Below are 18404 nucleotides of genomic sequence, written 5' to 3' on the forward strand. Positions count from 1 at the left end.
TCTGATATCAATTAATTTTCATTTTTGAAAATCACAATATAATACAAATTTTATGACAAATTATAAAAATTGATATTTTTCAAATTTTTGATATATAACAGTCCTCGAAGTAAATTATACAAATCTAATGATATATTCTGAAAGTGTATGTAGCAGGGAGGAAAAGCCTATTTTTTTGGTGTTTTATAAAGTTTACTTCAAGTACTGTTAAATATCAAAAATATCAATTTTTAATGATTTGCCATAAAATGTGTATTACATTGCGAATTTCAAAAAATCAAATTATTTGACATCAGAATGACATTCTTCGTATTCAGAATGCAATTCGATATGTCTGATGTGCTCTAATGTCCCAAAATAAATACTGTCCAAACGTTCATACCCCACCCTTAAATAAATAAATAAATAAATAAATAAATAAATAAATAAATAAATAAATAAATAAATAAATAAATAAATAAATAAATAAATAAATAAATATTAGTTATGTTTGTACATTATAGCATCGAACCTCCAGCCAATGTTCCTTGCCAGTGCTAGCCACGAAACAAGGTCACAACTGTAGCCACTCCCTCAATGGTCGCCATTTCAGTGATTGACAGTGATGTAATGCAAATATGGCACTGGCCATCTGGTCACGTGCGCATTTATAAAAGCGCATTTATATATACAACCGAAGTCTACTGATGAGGGGTATGTTTTTCAAATGTAATTGGTCAGGGTTAATCATTTTGAAACTCATGCTCCCTTGTATTATGGCTTTACCGTTAACTAGAGTGAGTATTCCGAATCGAAGCTACACAATTGTCTACTCTATTTGAAACTCATACTCCCTCCGTGGTAGACTTATCTAAATCTTCCACAGGGGTAGTGTAGATTTTAAATGGAATTTTATTGATATCGTTACAATTTCAATTTCCCTCAAAGCTGCCTTATTGACTAGTATTTTGTTGACCAACGCTTGGCAATTTTCTTCTATGATAAATAAATAGCCATTGGGTCAAGAAGTCTTTCACTAGTCAGTGTACTTCGCTTTTATTTATAAATGCGCTTTTATAAATACGCACGTGACCACTTCCGCGCTGCCATAACAACTTGAAGGCAGTACGTCTCGAAGTGATTTTCTACATAGCCCGGGTGGTCTTTCTATACATTTGAATGCAAAGGCGGAATAACACGAGATTACTGTGCAGCAAAATTGTCTATTTTGTTCAACTTTGTGATTTTATTGTTAACGTTTCCGTCGTTGATTTTTTTCCATCATCAAATACATTCAAAATGTTATTTTTGATAACATATTATCCCCCTATATGTGTAATGATATTTATCTACAGAGTTCCTATCCTTTTCTGTATAGTGGTCAATGCATGAGGATTTGGTCATGCTTGCTGGTCTTGGTATGTCGTGCCCATGAATCACGTGCGTATTTATAAAAGCGCATTTATGAATATAAATGAAGTACACTGCTAGTTAGGCTTCATATCGAAATAGTGGAAATTGGGAATTCAAATTGCACCGCATCAACGACAATGGTTCGACCTTCCTTCATGCAGAGAAACGCTTTGCTTTGCTGTTGTTACATCAATTCATAACTGAATATGAATGAAGTAATCAAACTAAACATGTTCAAGTGTACTTTCGAAGCATTATACAATGTATTTATTTTTGCTTATAATTTACAAATACAATAAATGTACTTATCATACTGAGAAATTATGGGCTTTTTTCTTTCTATTATTATACTTAAACGTTGATATCAATACGGTTTTGCACTTTTGTTCAAATGATTTCTAAAATAAATACTGAAAAGAGCCAATTTTCTAGAAGGGAAAGAAGATATATATAATATTACAAAAGCAGCATAAAATTACTTTCAATGGTTGAGAAATTTAAATCAAAAATGAAACACAAATTTGAAAAATACACCAGAATATACAAGCAAGCAGAACGCACCAGGAACACACCATTATTCATATGAATAATTATAAATTAATATTGATTTATAATTGATTATTAATTAATAATTATTAAGTAGCTAATTAATTAATTAATTAATTAATTAATTAATTAATTAATTAATTTATTTATTTATTTATTTATTTATTTATTTATTTATTTATTTATTTATTTATTTATTTATTTATTTATTTAATTATTTATTTTTTTACGTATTTGTTGATTTATTTATTTACATATTTATTTATTTATTTATTTATTTATTCGTTTATTTATTTTAGAAAGAGGGCTGAAACAACAACACTTTTGTAAAACGTACATAATTTTTGTTTGACGTGAGAATAGCGTTAAAATACCTCAAAATAAGTTTCTAGTAATGGTTGAGGCATTTTCTGTTGACGTTGAAACACGTTTCCAGGTGGATTAATACAGCAGTCCCAGCAAACGCAAAATGTTTTTAAAAAGTTTTAAACGGCTATATTTTGAGTTTTGGTTTTAGTAAAATAATTTTAATAACATTAAATATCGGATTCTATAAAGGTCATATTTTAGTACTTTAGTATTAAATAATTGCATTTACATAACTAAACAATCTGAGCGTATCGCGAATAAAATGCTAATAGCATAAATAATAGAATAGAAATCAATAAAGTAGACAGATTGTGCATTGTGTGATGAATGCTGACAAGCAATAGCCTTCCGGAAACTCTCTTGGAATATAATCAACTTAAGGTTATTAACTATTTTAAACGTTGTGATTTGGTCGTTCACAGCATCTTGCGAATGGTAGTGAGCTTTGGCAAAATTGCATTGCTCATTTCATAGCGAACGTGTAGAAAAATTCAAATATTACAGATATATTTGATAGGTCCTGTGGTTCTTGAGTTATGTTGTAAACAGGGCTGAAACAACAACACTTTTGTAAAACGCAAATAACTCATTAACAACAATAAATTAAGCAAGTTGTCAAGGTACAGGATTTGTAGAATGAAGTTTTGCAAAACATCAAGGCGTTATTTTTCAATAATATATGGATCTAGATAATGAAATTTGATTTTTTTGGTTGCTTCGACCAACAATACCTCGTCTACCCTTAATGCATTATCGACATCCACACTCCAAGCATCGCAAAAAAAATAAAAATAAATAAAGAATCGAAATGGAAAACCTACAGTTACTGGCATTACTTTGTTATTGTTGTGCTGTTGTTGTTGTTGTTGCAAAGTAATATACCCTAGTTGACTGACACGACGTATGTAGGGAACCGTTGGCATTTACGTACTAAATGACTTGTTGACTTGCTTATCAAAAGGATTCATTGAATAAAGGAAAACGTCGGGTTTTTGTTTTTTTTTTGCGATAAAAAATACCTCAAAATAAGTCTTTAGTACTGAGAGAGGCATTTTCTTTTAACATGGAAGCACGTCTTTCGGACAAGCTTTTGCAACATTTTACGAAATAATAGTTCCATGTCACTAGAAGATCATAACATTTTTCATTCACCTCGATGAGAATTACTCACTATTACTCACTATTCCAGAAGTGAAACATAGCTACCCAGCAAACACAAAACGTTTTCGACATTATTCACAAAAGGTTATAAAAGGTTGTCAGAAAACGTTTAAATGTCGGGTTATATAAAGGGTACATAAAACGGTTTAATAACATTCCAAAAACATTTTTGTAAACTTGATATAAAAACTTCTGAACATGTTCTTTTGAGGTTGAAAAAATATTTTGTGAAAAATGTTTTGCCCAAAACATTTCCAATAACGTTTTAAAAACGTTGCCATAACCTTAATATAACCCGACATTTAAATGTTATTAAAACGTTTTGAAAAAAAAACATTTTAAGAACATTTCTGTGCTTGCTGGATGCAACTATTTTCACATAATGATATTTAAGTGTTGACAAAATATTTGGCAAAAAATGTTTGCAAAAATAGTTTACAACAGCATTTTGAACACATTTTAAAAATATTGTTGTAGTGTCTTTTCATACAAAACGTTTTAAAAGGTCTTCATGACCTTTATATAACCCGCGCCGACATTTTAATATTATTAAAACGTTTTTACCTAAACCAAAAGCCAAAATATAACTTATTTAAAACGTTTTAAAAACATTTTTGTGTTTGCTGGGATGGTACCAGAAGATCATAACATTTTTCATTCACCTCGATGAGAATTACTCACTATTACTCACTATTCCAGAAGTGAAACATAGCTAAATCCTAATCCTTCAGTTAGTTCTAACTGGCAGAAAAAGCCAATTGTTATTACAATTTGAGGTAAAATAGGTAAACAATATGCTATTTTGCATGTTTTCTTATTGTAGTCACAAAATTCTAAGACTTGGCAAACGTCTAAGCAGTACAGGCTAAGCGTTAATTCATAATGTTAATACTTGTACGTTATCTAACGTGGCTGGACTCCCATCTGCCGATGGCAGAAAGTATTTGGACATTACATGTCTTCGGGCTTGATTGTCACAGCATAACGCCCTAAAACGATACATGTCATGATATAGGACAGAAAAAAATCGGCTTTGATGAAAAAAAAAACACTTTTGAGTGTAAAGTAACCATATTCGAAAAATTGGAGGAGAATAATTGTGTAAATCAGCAGTTGAAATGAGGAAGTCTAGCAAAATGCAATCACTCATGAAGTTTTTGAAGATGATAATTGTGGGAATCAGCAGTTGGATTTTGGAAGAGGATAATTATGGGAATCAGCAGTTGAAATGAGGAAGTGTAGGAAAATGCAATCAGCCATGAAATTATCGACACTGTTCCCGATTTTCAACACCGTTACTATATTGACAAATTAGAAGTAGCTTTTTCAAAATTTACACTTTTCCATGTTTTCTACAATTTTTTGTTTGCATATTACATTTGTAACTTCAAAATCGACACTTTTCCCGATTTCAACACTTTTACTATATCCACACATTAGAATAAGATTATTCAAATTCGACACTTTTCCATGTTTTCAACACTTTTACTATTCCATACAGTTAGAATATATTACATCGCATATCATATACACATATGCATATCACATTTGTAACTTCAAAATCGACACTTTTCCCGATTTTCAACACTGTTAGTATATCCACACATTAGAATAAGATTCTTCAAATTCGACACTTTTCCATGCTTTCAACACTTTTACTATTCCATACAGTTAGAATATATTACATCGCATATCATATGCACATATGCATGTCACATTTGTAACTTCAAAATCGACACTTTTCCCGATTTTCAACACTTTTACTATATCCACACATTAGAATAAGATTCTTCAAATTCGACACTTTTCCATGTTTTCAACACTTTTACTATTCCATACAGTTAGAATATATTACATCGCATATCATATGCACATATGCATATAACATTTGTAACTTCAAAATCGACACTTTTCCCGATTTTCAACACTATTACTATATCCACACATTAGAATAAGATTCTTCAAATTCGACACTTTTCCATGTTTTCAACACTTCTACTATTCCATACAGTTAGAATATATTACATCGCATATCATATGCACATATGCATATCACATTTGTAACTTCAAAATCGACACTTTTCCCGATTTTCAACACTTTTACTATATCCACACATTAGAATAAGATTCTTCAAATTCGACACTTTTCCATGCTTTCAACACTTTTACTATTCCATACAGTTAGAATATATTACATCGCATATCATATGCACATATGGTCGAATCCAACGAAAAGTGTACACGGCATGTTCAGGGCCATAACTTAAAAGTATTAATCAATTGGCATTCATTTTTGTATTGTGTTTATTCGCCTTGATCATACGCTTCGCGCCATATATAATAAGACCCCTTCTGTGAAAAACTTAGACACAGAGACCCCAAAACATGCTATTTTTACCCATTTTTTCAAAATATTTCTTAAAGTATTTTTAAAAACGTCTAAATCAGTTATGAAAAGAAGTCATTGGATTGAATCTAAATTGATTTCCTGAAAGGCGTGTATTCAAAGATTGCCTGTTCAATTTTTCACATATTTGTACATAATTATGAATTTTTTGTGATCATTTTTTTTGAGTGGTATTGTTTTACATTACCTACGAATACAATTTTTCATAGCACTAGATATATCTTTAAAAAATGGAAATCACTAATAAATGCGCAATTGATACAAGCTTTGATATATCCAATACTGAAATTCATTGCATTCGGGCATCTTTATTATTGTGTTTAGCTGCCAGAAATTCTAAATGGCACAAAGGTAGGTTTGGTAAAAATATGCATTACCTCCGAATACATGTTAAAAGCTGTGTCATTTCCACAAAGTGAGAGAATAGTAAACAATAGTTAAGCAATAGGTGCAGGATAATACACTCTTTATTTCTACCAAGTTTCAATAGCCTGCGTTTAAATATTTCTGAGATGTCAACAATAAAAGCAAGTATTCGTAGGTAAATTTCGGTAACCGAATGTTACCTACGAATACAATTTGACATCATGACAGTATTGTGAAACACCGCCATTCATGCCAATGCCCATATTGGTACATAACGAAGGCCTGTATGTTTGCTATCAAATCATATGTCAATGAAAGTTGCGAATTCACATACATGCCCACCATGCAAAACTGAATACGGCTTAATTGTTGAAAAATATGTACTGAAATAGACGACGGTCTGCTCATTTGAAAGAAAAATCAGATTCAAAGAAGATTAGAATTGGATAAATACTTGGATTTGTCAACTGTCATGTGTGCTTCATTTTAAATGTTTACCGACCTTCTGGTGTCTGAGTAATTTGTGTCCAAATTGATTTATTCGAAGGTAACTTTTGACGTTTTCGCTAAGGTTACCTACGAATACCATGGAAAAACGACTGTTCTCATTGTCTCATGATCTAGACAACATAATGATGGACCCTGGTATAAAGCTAATTGTAGTTGCCCTCAAACGAAAGGCCACAAGACGTAACTGACTCCAAGATGGACTTCACAAGTCTGCAATAACGGTTTTAAGCGAGTTGTGTGCAATTAAGCAAATTAAAGTCACTTTAGTGCCTTTGTTTCTTACTTCAATACTCTTTCAACCGCTGTGAACCGACATTATTAATACATGATAGGGTCTAAAGTATCAATAAACGCACATAAAGAAAATGATACATTCAAAGTGCTTTATAAAATGAAGTTTTGATTGGGATATCCACCAAAAGTCTAATTCTTACCTACAAATACTGAAATGTTACTTACGAATACAGCATAATACATGACATGTGTAATGAAGTGTCGCTACCAATGGAAATTAATTGTCAAAAACTTTAAGCGGTACCCCAGAACACTATTATTACCCATATACGGATTCATTCAACAATTATTTATTATGTAAAATTGCTGAATAACTACATGTATATCAAAATGAAGTGGTCAAAATCTTGCTAAAAGCATCAAAACAATTTTGATCTAAGGTAATAGCATTTATTCATTTGGACGTACCATCTGAAAGAGATCTAAAAACTACCATTTTATTAATTCATTACCATAATAGCAAACTTTAAACCTCTAAACTCAATATAGATATTGTTAAATCGCTCATGTTACCTACGAATACCCGGGTTTGTTCACCTTTTCATTGTATAAAGCGTTAGGTGTATGCTTATAATTCCTAATATTCTTGAAAACACATATCCTACTCGTTCTTATACAATGTGTAAATTGATTCATACTCATTTGATAAATAAAATACAGAAACTGACCTAAACTTCATTTTCAAAAATAAACTAGCATAAATTGACTAAGATCATATTGATCGCGTTATAAAATAAAAACAAATATTTTCTGGTTGAGCTAGCATTTTCCTGACACCCTGTGGTTTACATTACACGAAAAAAAGCGTTAATGGGAATATTCCATTTGTTTTAGGTTGATTAGTATTGCGATAGTGAAAGCATCTTAGTGGTATTCGTAGGTAACATTGGGTTTTGATATCACATTTACTATCACACGTCCTGGATTTATTTTTCAAGATTAGTAATGGCACTTTTGGTTCCTATAAGGCCAATATGTCATCAATCAATGGGCAAAAGGAAAAAATTGTGGAGACATTTTTATTTCGGACTTTTATTTTTGGCCCGTGGACACTTTTGGTTGGATTCGACCATATGCATATTACATTTGCAACTTCAAAATCGACACTTTTCCCGATTTTCAACACTTTTACTATATCCACACATTAGAATAAGATTCTTCAAATTCGACACTTTTCCATGCTTTCAACACTTTTACTATTCCATACAGTTAGAATATATTACATCGCATATCATATGCACATATGCAATATAACATTTTGTAACTTCAAAATCGAAACTTGTCGAATTTGAACAATCTTTTCTATATCCACACATTAGAAAAGATTCTTCAAATTGGACACTTTCCATTTTTCAACACTTTCAAATTCCATACAGTTATGCATATATTATGCGATGTAATATATTCTAACTGTATGGAATAGTAACATTTGTAAAAAATCGAAACTTGTCGAATTTCAAGAATCTTATTCTATATCCACATATAGAAAAGATTCTTCAAAATTCGACACTTTCGATTTTGAAGCACTTGTGATATTCATACAGTTAGAATATGATTGCATCAATATATATGCTAACTGTATGGAATAGTAAAAGTGTTGAAAACATGGAAAAGTGTCGAATTTGAAGAATCTTATTCTAATGTGTGGATATAGTAAAAGTGTTGAAAATCGAAAAGTGTCGATTTTGAAGTTACAAATGTGATATGCATATGTGCATATGATATGCGATGTAATATATTCTAACTGTATGGAATAGTAAAAGTGTTGAAAACATGGAAAAGTGTCGAATTTGAAGAATCTTATTCTAATGTGTGGATATAGTAAAAGTGTTGAAAATCGGGAAAAGTGTCGATTTTGAAGTTGCAAATGTAATATGCGATATGCATGTGTGCATATGATATGCGATGTAATATATACTAATTGTATGGAATAGTAAAAGTGTTGAGAACGTGGAAAAGTGTCGAATTTGAAGAATCCTATTCTAATGTGTGGATATAGTAAAAGTGTTGGAAATTGGGAAAAGTGTAGATTTTGAAGTTGCAAATGTAATATGCGATATGCATATATGATATGCGATGTAATATATTCTAACTGTATGGAATAGTAAAAGTGTTGAAAACATGGAAAAGTGTCGAATTTGAAGAATCTTATTCTAATGTGTGGATATAGTAAAAGTGTTGAAAATCGGGAAAAGTGTCGATTTTGAAGTTACAAATGTGATATGCGATATGCATGTGTGCAAATGATATGCGATGGAATATATTCTAACTGTATGGAATAGTAAAAGTGGTGAAAACATGGAAAAGTGTCGAATTTGAAGAAGGTTATTCTAATGTGTGGATATAGTGAAAGTGTTGAAAGTCGGGGTAATTTAGCTTGAATTGTATTTTTACCCAACACTCTCTGTTCTTACTATGGATATGCTGAGAAGATAGTGGGCGGGATTAGCATCGGGAGAGTTAAATTTATATTGGAAGCAAGTGTCGGTAGTGCGCGCTTTTGGGGTGACCAGCGTTTGGGAATTGAAGCAGTGGAATTTGTATATTTTGGGTTGTGAATTTTTTTAGTTCTAATTTGAAGATTTGGTTGTGTATGTTTTTGTTTGACGCGGGTTTGGAATTGAAGCACGTGAATCTGTATATTTCGATTTTTGAATTTTTTGGGTTCTAATTTTAAAGTTGTGGTTTTTGTATTAAGTAAGTCTAAATTTGTCTGTCCTAAATCGTGACATATATGCCTAAAACGCATGTTTTGGCCCTGTTTCAAAATATTTACCAGATATTAAAATTTGACTTTCTTTGCCAGTTAGATCTAACAAAAGGACTAGGAATTAGCTACAGGGTGTCCCAGAAAAAAATACCGGGCGATTGTATCTGGACATAAGTCGAGTAATACACATTGGAATCAAAAAATTTAAAATATGTAGCGTGTAGCTTATTTGTTCGTGCATCATATTCGCAAATTTTATTTGATTTTGATCCCTGGCTGCGAAGAAATAAGAAATTAGCGATTTTATAATGCGCGTATCACTGCAGTTCATTCCAAGTTTGATAAAGAGGCGCTTTTTTTCATACTCGCTCACCCCTTCCTAAAGTTTGTATATCTCATTAAGGGGGTACTACACCCCTCGATAAATTTGTGTCTATTTTTGCATTTTTCTCAAAAACTAATAACACAGTGGTAACAAAAGTTATACATATTATAGGGGCAAGGAATCCAATTACTACACTGGAATTGCAGTGACCCAAGACAAGCGGTTCGTTATTTATGATAAGAAATAAGGTACCGCTAGGATGTACCTCATTTCCTATCATATATACTGAACCGCTTGTCTTGATTCACTGAAATTTCAGTGTAGTAATTGGATTCCTTGCCCCAATAATATACATAACTTTTTTTTACCAGTGTGTTATTATTTTTTGAGAAAAATGCAAAAGTAGTCACAAATTTACCACAGGGGTGTAGTACCCCCTTAAATTTAGTCCCCATTATCTATTTTATATTCCGACGGTGTTATGTTATTCATGCATTCACTGAAGATGAACAACAGTTTGTCCGAGAAAACTTTGATTCCTGCAATTGTAAGCTTCCCAGCTTTTATTCTTTATGTTGTGCAAACATGTTATATTATAACCTTCCAAAGAACATAAGAATGACATTGACAATGATCAAGTGCTTTCAGCTTTACGTGTGAATTTTGATGTAATGAATTATGACATTGAAGTTTTAAAAGATTTTAACTTTGTATTACAATTTCTTGAAATACAGTATTCCAAAAACATTTTGGAAATGTGTGTGAGAAAACTTTTTAACAAGCTGTAATTCTTTATGCGAGAACGCTTTATGCAATAATTATATCAACATAAACAAGTATCATCTTACCGAGCATCATCTTACATGCAAGCTTTCATTTTCAATATCGTGCAGTTTTGAAAATTTATGCAAAACCTAATTTTTTAATTTGCAAGAAACAGCTGGTTAAAAAAAATACTTGTGCGTATTGTGTTGGTTGAATGATCTTTCTTTCAAACTTGGAATGAAATGAATTGATGCATGCGTTAGGTAATCGGTCATTTCTTCGCAATCCATGCGCGTATTTTCTTGGGGGGTTTTGGGGGCGCCAGCCCCCGGGGTAAAAGCAGGGGGCGGCCAAAATGAAGGGGCGGCGGAAACAGGGGCGGCAAAAACGAAGGGGCGGCAAAAAAGTTTAGTAAATAAAAAAGGGCGGAAAAATTTGATAAAGCATAAAAATTGTTCACTTTTTCAAACGACCGAGAAAAATGTTTTGGGTCAACCTTTTCGGGCTGTTGAGGAAGGGGCAGCAAAATTGAATTTTCTTCAGCCCCGGGCGGGTTGGGGCGGCCACGGTACGCCACTGCAATCAGTAACCCGATTCAAGTACAATTAGCGTATAATACATTTTTAGATTCTGATGCCTATTTCTCGACTTATGTCCAAATTAATAGGACACCCTGTATGTTTCCCTTAGCGAAACAGGATAATGTTCATTTAATTACCCCCCCCCCCCCAAAAAAAATAGTGCTGTATTTTTCTGGAATTGTGAATAAGACTTGAACCTTGTTGTGTGGACAACTCTTCAAATATGATGTAAACAATGACATTTCTGTTATAATTCGTCGTTTATTATCATGATCATAAACCTCCTTATTTTGTGAAATTCACTTGACCCTTATTACTAACTTGCGATGCGTGTTGCTTGTTACAATCTATTTCGTCCTAAAATGGTTGATATGTAATGGTGTTAAAACCAATGAACATTGTATCTATTCACCATAAAAAGAAAGATTTTGGAGCTTCACCGTATATCAGGCGGAGTCCACCTGATATAAAAACTATCAAGACGCTCATCATGTTGCTCGGTTTATGCATCTGTGGCTGGATACCTGTAACCAGTGTTGTTCTTGCTGAAGTCAGAGGATGATTTAAGCACTTCCCAGCAAGTCTTGCGGTTAGCACAGCTGTGTGCGTAAACATGATACCACTGCCCGCCCACTGCATACACACGTGCATGGTTAAATTTGAATTTGGACAGATATATTTACAATAAATACACCTTCAAATAGTTGGTCGATTTCACATTTTATGTTATCTACAGAAGGTGTGAATTATCATTCATGCATACATCACTTTAGATCTGAAATCGACCAAATAATGACGACACACGGGCAATTCTAAAACAACATCTTTTGCACAGAGTTCAATGGGATTTGAAAAGTAAAGTGGCAGTTGAAACTCTAGTGATAACACATTTACAATGCATTATGGGGCTTCCTTAAATCATCCTCTGTGCTGAAGTATACGACCTTGAATACCAAGCAGATCTTGGTGTACGCACCATCGTTGGACATCTGACATTCTTGCTGTTGTTACATCAATTCATAACTGGATATGAAAGAAATAATCAAACTAAACACGTTTAAATATCCCTTCGAAGCATTATACAAAGACAGTGTATTTATTTTTACTTATAACTTACAAATACAATATATGTACTTATCATATTGAGAAATTGTGGACTTTCTTTCTATTATTATACTTAAACGTTTATATTGCATGTAGTACGGTTTTGTTCTTTTTTTTTCAAAATGATTTCTAAAATAAATACTGAAAAGAGCTAATTTTCTAGATACAATATTACAAAAGCAGCATAAATTACTTCAATGGTTAAAATAATCTGACTAAAGTGTGGGTTTGAGAAATTTGAATCAAAAATGAAACACAAATTCGAAATATTGCTGGAATCTTCTCCCGGACAAAATATACTACTTTTTTTAAGGCAAAATCTGAAATAAAGGGACAAGATATATAGTGTAATTCTCTTAGATTTCTTACAAATAATTAACGAACAGTTTAAAGTAACACCCATAAACAGCTTCTTTAACAAACCAGTAAGCCAACTTGTTTTACTATTCAAAAGCCTTAGCTTTGATTCGTGTGTAATTATTGTAATACACTAGATATAGGCCTATAGGTTCCCGTATTGTTGGAACTCCAAAATAATACCTACAGAATAGATCCGTTGGGTGCGATTATTGAAATACACTAGGTTACATATCAGAATGGAATAACATTTCCATTTAAGGTTAGCAACTATTTTAAACTGTTGCGATTTGGTAGTTCACAGCATCTTGCGAATGGTAGTGAGCTTTGGCAAAAATTGCATTGGTCATTTCATCGCGAGTGTAGAAGTATTCAAATATCGCAGATATACTTTTGTAAGTCCTGTGGTTCTTGACTTATGTTGTAAATAGGACTGAAACAACAACACTTTTGTAAAACGTACATAAGTCATTAACAACAATAAATCAAGCAAGTTTCAAAGTATATGATTTGTAGAATGAACTTTTGCAAAAAGGCACAAAAAAACAAAAAACATTTTTTTTAAATTAATTTTTAAAAACTAGATAAAAATATCTAGTAGCCGTTTTTTTATTTTTTTGAATTTTGACCAACTTCACCAAAAATATCTGAAATTTAAGCGAAAATCGGGCTTTTTTATTATATTTTTGAAAATTCAGCATTTTTGACCATTTTTGGTGCAAATTTCTCGAAGTTGGTCGAAATTTAAAAAAATGAAAAATGGGTCCTAGATATTTTATCTAGTTTTTAAAATTAATAAAAAACAATTTGGCCCAAGAATGTTTTTTTTTACGTTGCACGAAAAGAAAGTGGGCCAAAAAACCTTTTTTTTTTGGGGGGGGGCCAAAAATGAGCATTTTGAGCAATTTGACCTCACAGATGAACTTATCAAGTCTTTGCCATTCTAAATATGTATACTTTTATATCGTCATCATCATCAGTCGGCTGCGGAGCAGGCGACTACAAGCTTTCTCCAACTAATGCGATCTTGGGCAAGCGAAACAATTTTGTTTGGCTGCAGCATCCCTTCAGTATCTCCCAGGAGGTGCTGGACATACTGTAAGTACAGTGTGCGTGGCCGTCCCGGTTTCCTCTTCCTATATGGTGGAATATAAAGCGCATATTCTTTCACAGGCTCGCCATCTTCAAGACGCCCCAGTATATGTCCGAGAAATTTGAGTTGATGAATCTTGACTCTGGCAACCAGTGGAGTGGTGTTGGTCATGTTGTAGATGGTTTCATTTGGAATCCGATCCACACGCTTGATGTTTAACATGACTCTGTAGCAAGATGTTGCAAATGCATTGATCTTGTTTTCCATGTCCTTGGTAAATACCCATGACTCGCACCCGTACAGAAATACAGTAACACACGTTGTCTGAAACAGCTTGATTGGCAAGAACGGGCTTCTCCAAAGGCGTTCCAGTTTCCAGAAAGCTGCCCAGGCTAGTGCTTTTCTTCTTTTTAGGTCTCCAATACTTTTATATACTTTAGACCAACAATTTAGCAGTTATGAGGCCCGAAAGTTTCCATAATTCCTGGGTTCAGACCAACCTTAAGACTCCAACTTAAATTATAAAAGCTCTTCACTGATAATCTACCTTTACAAAACACTTTCTATTATAAGTCTATATTAACCGTAAACATCGTGTGTAAAATAGACTTAACGACTAGAACTAACTTAATAATCTTAGAATATGCTGTACTCTTTACGATCCATTTCGACCTAAATAGTCTATATATAATGGTATTAAAACCAATCTATATACTCTATTCACAATTACTTGGCTATTAGTGATAATCAAAAGTGACGTAAACTGATTCATTGCGGCTGAAATGGGTTTTCAACAAATACTAATCTATTTTTATGAAAATATTACAATATGGCTTTAAGGAAAAACAATAGTTGCACAAGTACGAGTATGTCACCAAGCATTTGATTTTGAATTTGAATTTGGCAGTGAATTAATGATACTGACAATGCACGCATTCTGGATCATAGGTACCTGAATATTTGAAAAAGGTGGAGAAACACAGAATTAAGCAAATACATTCTTCGCTAACGACTACGGTGACGTTTATAAGTATATTTGATTGATGTATCTTTTGACTCAAAGAAAATCTTATCACAATATACATAACATGAAATATTTATATACATTTATGATATGTTACGTTAAAATCAGCCTATTCCTCCAGTGCAATGCCCCAATACTGCATTTAGAAGCAACAATTTATTTGACCAATCAAACTCAAGTTGTGTGTCTCGTTTCAACTTGAGTTTAGAGTAACGTCATGTTGGATTTCGCAGTGGGGAATTCTAGTCAGTGCGTTTACGGTCAAATCTCCCTTCTACGCGTGTGTTTGGATAAGTACGCGTGATTCGGATCTGCCACTGCGAAATCTAACATGGAGTCACTCTCAACTTGAGGCGAGACACACTACAGTTTTCAGGTCGTAACTAAATGTTCTAGTCTGCAAATACATTGATTTACATTCATCTGTCTGCTCGTGACTTTATGCTTTACTTCACTCTTGACTTGATTATGTTGAAAACATTACCTTGTAGATACATGTGCAATTATTGGGAGAAATTCATTCGCCTCCTAGCTACAAATTAGACGGAATCTGAGATAACAATATCACTTATTCTGGCGTGTATGTTGCTTGCACTACTTGTTGTTTAACATTAATACTCGTCAATTTGTATCGCAATTTTAGAGTACTATTACTAAAGGGTTCACAAAAAATAGCTCTCCCTTTTAAAATTTCAAAACATTTCTTAGCATAACATGACATACGTTTCGTTGATTTGAAAAAAATTAAAAACCTGTGAATAAATTAATCATTTTCCTACCCTCCCAAAGTTCTTTAAAAAAATCTTTTTGTTTTGGCCAAAAATAATCACATTTTTCAAAAATGATGATTTCAGAAAAAGTTGCACTTTTACACATCCTATACTTGTAATGTACAAAAACATTCTCGATATCAATGTTTTGATTGATTTAATGGTGTTTTTGTTTTCTTTAATTTGTTATGTATATGATAACCCAGCCACCCATGCAATCATCTTGCAGTATAAAACAATGATTCATTGACATGTACGGGCTATTTCTAGAAGGTTTTATTGAGCCGCTGTTTCAAAAATGATAAACATAATTTGACATTCGTCTTGTTGATTTGAAACATTTAAAAACCTACGAATAAAAGCATTTTTTTGCTACCCTACCAAAGTTATCCCTTGTCCAAATCTTTTTGTTTTGGTAAAAAAAATAATCACATTTTTCAAGAATGATGTTTTAAATAAAATGCACTTTTCAACATCCCACATATGTAATGTACAAATCTTTCTCGATATCAATGTTATGATTGATTTAATTGTTTTGTGTTCCTTCACCTTTCTGTCTCTGATCCCTTAGTCACCCTTGTAACCATCAAGTAGTGCAAAATAATGATTCGTTGAAGCTAATTTTGACATAAATTTTGGCACCTTTTTCTGAAAGCATCATTTTTGGAAAATGTGAATATTTTTGACCAAAACAAAAAGATTTTTAGAAGAAAGAACTTTGGGAGGGTTATTTTTGTGTGAACCCTTTACTATGGTCTGAGATATTTATGACTAACAGTAAAGCTATACTTCGTTGTTTGCATCTATTAGCTTTTCAGAATAATTATTTGGTTCATCAGTTGCTGTCTATCAACTCATATGAATTCAAGATCCCATTTTCCGCTTGTATTTCAACACATTGCATCGCTTTCACTGATACTAAAGTAATCTTGATGACATTTCTTTCGCGTAGCGATGGCAAAATTACGTGAGGAGACAACGCAAGGTAGCACTGCATTTACAACTATATATGAACACTTCTGCTTCATTAGACGTAGTGGAAAGTCAATGTTATGTCCAGGGACAGGCGATTTGCGCGGAACTTTTTTTCCGCGCAATTCCGCGCAATTTTCTATTTTTTTCCTATGGGCAGGGATACATGATTTGCACTGAAAAAAGAGTTCCGCGCAATTCCGCGCAATTTGCTATCTTTTTCCGCGCAAATCGCCTGTCCCTGGTTATGTCTGATAACATTAAATGTCGGATTTTATGAAGGTCATGAAAACGTTTTCAAAATTATATTGTTAAATATGTTTTTCAAACATTTTTTGTCAAAATATTTGTCAACACTTAAGTAACATTATGTTATAATATTTTTCAAAAAATGTGTTTGAATGTTTTGAAAATTTTTATAGCCGTTATATAACCCGATATGTACACGTGTTCTGGAAACCTTTTCTAACCTTTTGCGAATAATAGAGAGATTGCGAAATTTACGTGAAACGTGATACGGGAACGGCAACCGCATGCTATACTAGTCGAAAATAAGTTAGTATGCCCTCCGTTATATAACCCGATATGTACACGTGTTCTGGAAACCTTTTCTAACCTTTTGCGAATAATAGAGAGATTGCGAAATTTACGTGAAACGTGATACGGGAACGGCAACCGCATGCTATACTAGTCGAAAATAAGTTAGTATGCCCTCCGTTATATAACCCGGTATGTACACGTGTTCTGGAAACCTTTTCTAACCTTTTGCGAATAATAGAGAGATTGCGAAATTTACGTGAAACGTGATACGGGAACGGCAACCGCATGCTATACTAGTCGAAAATAAGTAAGTATGCCCTCTAGAGGGTGAAAGCCATTGTGAATTGGTCAATCATAGAATTCCCGTAAGGCGATCACGTTGAGGTTGGTAGCAAATAATGACATTCCAAAATGACAAAAAAAAAGCATGACAAAATGCAGATAAATGTTATGTTTGTCATGTTTTGAAACAATTCAAAGTATTCAAATTGAACAAGTAGAGTCCGATATGTAATAAAGTCCATTTTGGGGTTACAATTTGACCTAGTATAGATGAGAAGAAGTGAATAGGTTTAGACATTTTTCGACGCGAATTCGACCGGGGAGATTTCCTAATCATTTGTGTCAGAGGAGGCTTAAAGGCATTCCTACAATGCACTTTGATTGGGAAATTTGATCAATATAACCTAATCTTAAAGGCAAAGTCCCCATTATCACACAGACAAAATGGTAATTTTAAAATTGCAACCAACGAGCTACTAGTTGAGACTTATCAAATTAAATTGGATTTTCTTATAGAAAACATTCTTTTAATCCCACTGCATTGATTTTATTCATAAGTCTCAATGTTTTGAATGTTAAATAAAAGGATGAAAACACCAGATATTTACACACAATCCCAATGCAAGGTATGGTCAGCTATGCCACATGTGTACAAAAGCCAGACATACCAAGGTCAGAAACCTCATTGGGTTATGGGAATATCTTTATACATCCTCTGCATTTGTGTGTGGAGAAGGCCGTCCAAAGAACATCTTGCGAAAAGAAGATTTACCGTGTCGTGTATTTTATGTTTGCTGGGGTCTTATAAGGAGGTCCCTAATTGCTAGAACTGCAGT

This window comes from Amphiura filiformis, chromosome 4, assembly GCF_039555335.1.
Source record: "Amphiura filiformis chromosome 4, Afil_fr2py, whole genome shotgun sequence".
In the NCBI taxonomy this organism is placed as follows: domain Eukaryota; kingdom Metazoa; phylum Echinodermata; class Ophiuroidea; order Amphilepidida; family Amphiuridae; genus Amphiura; species Amphiura filiformis.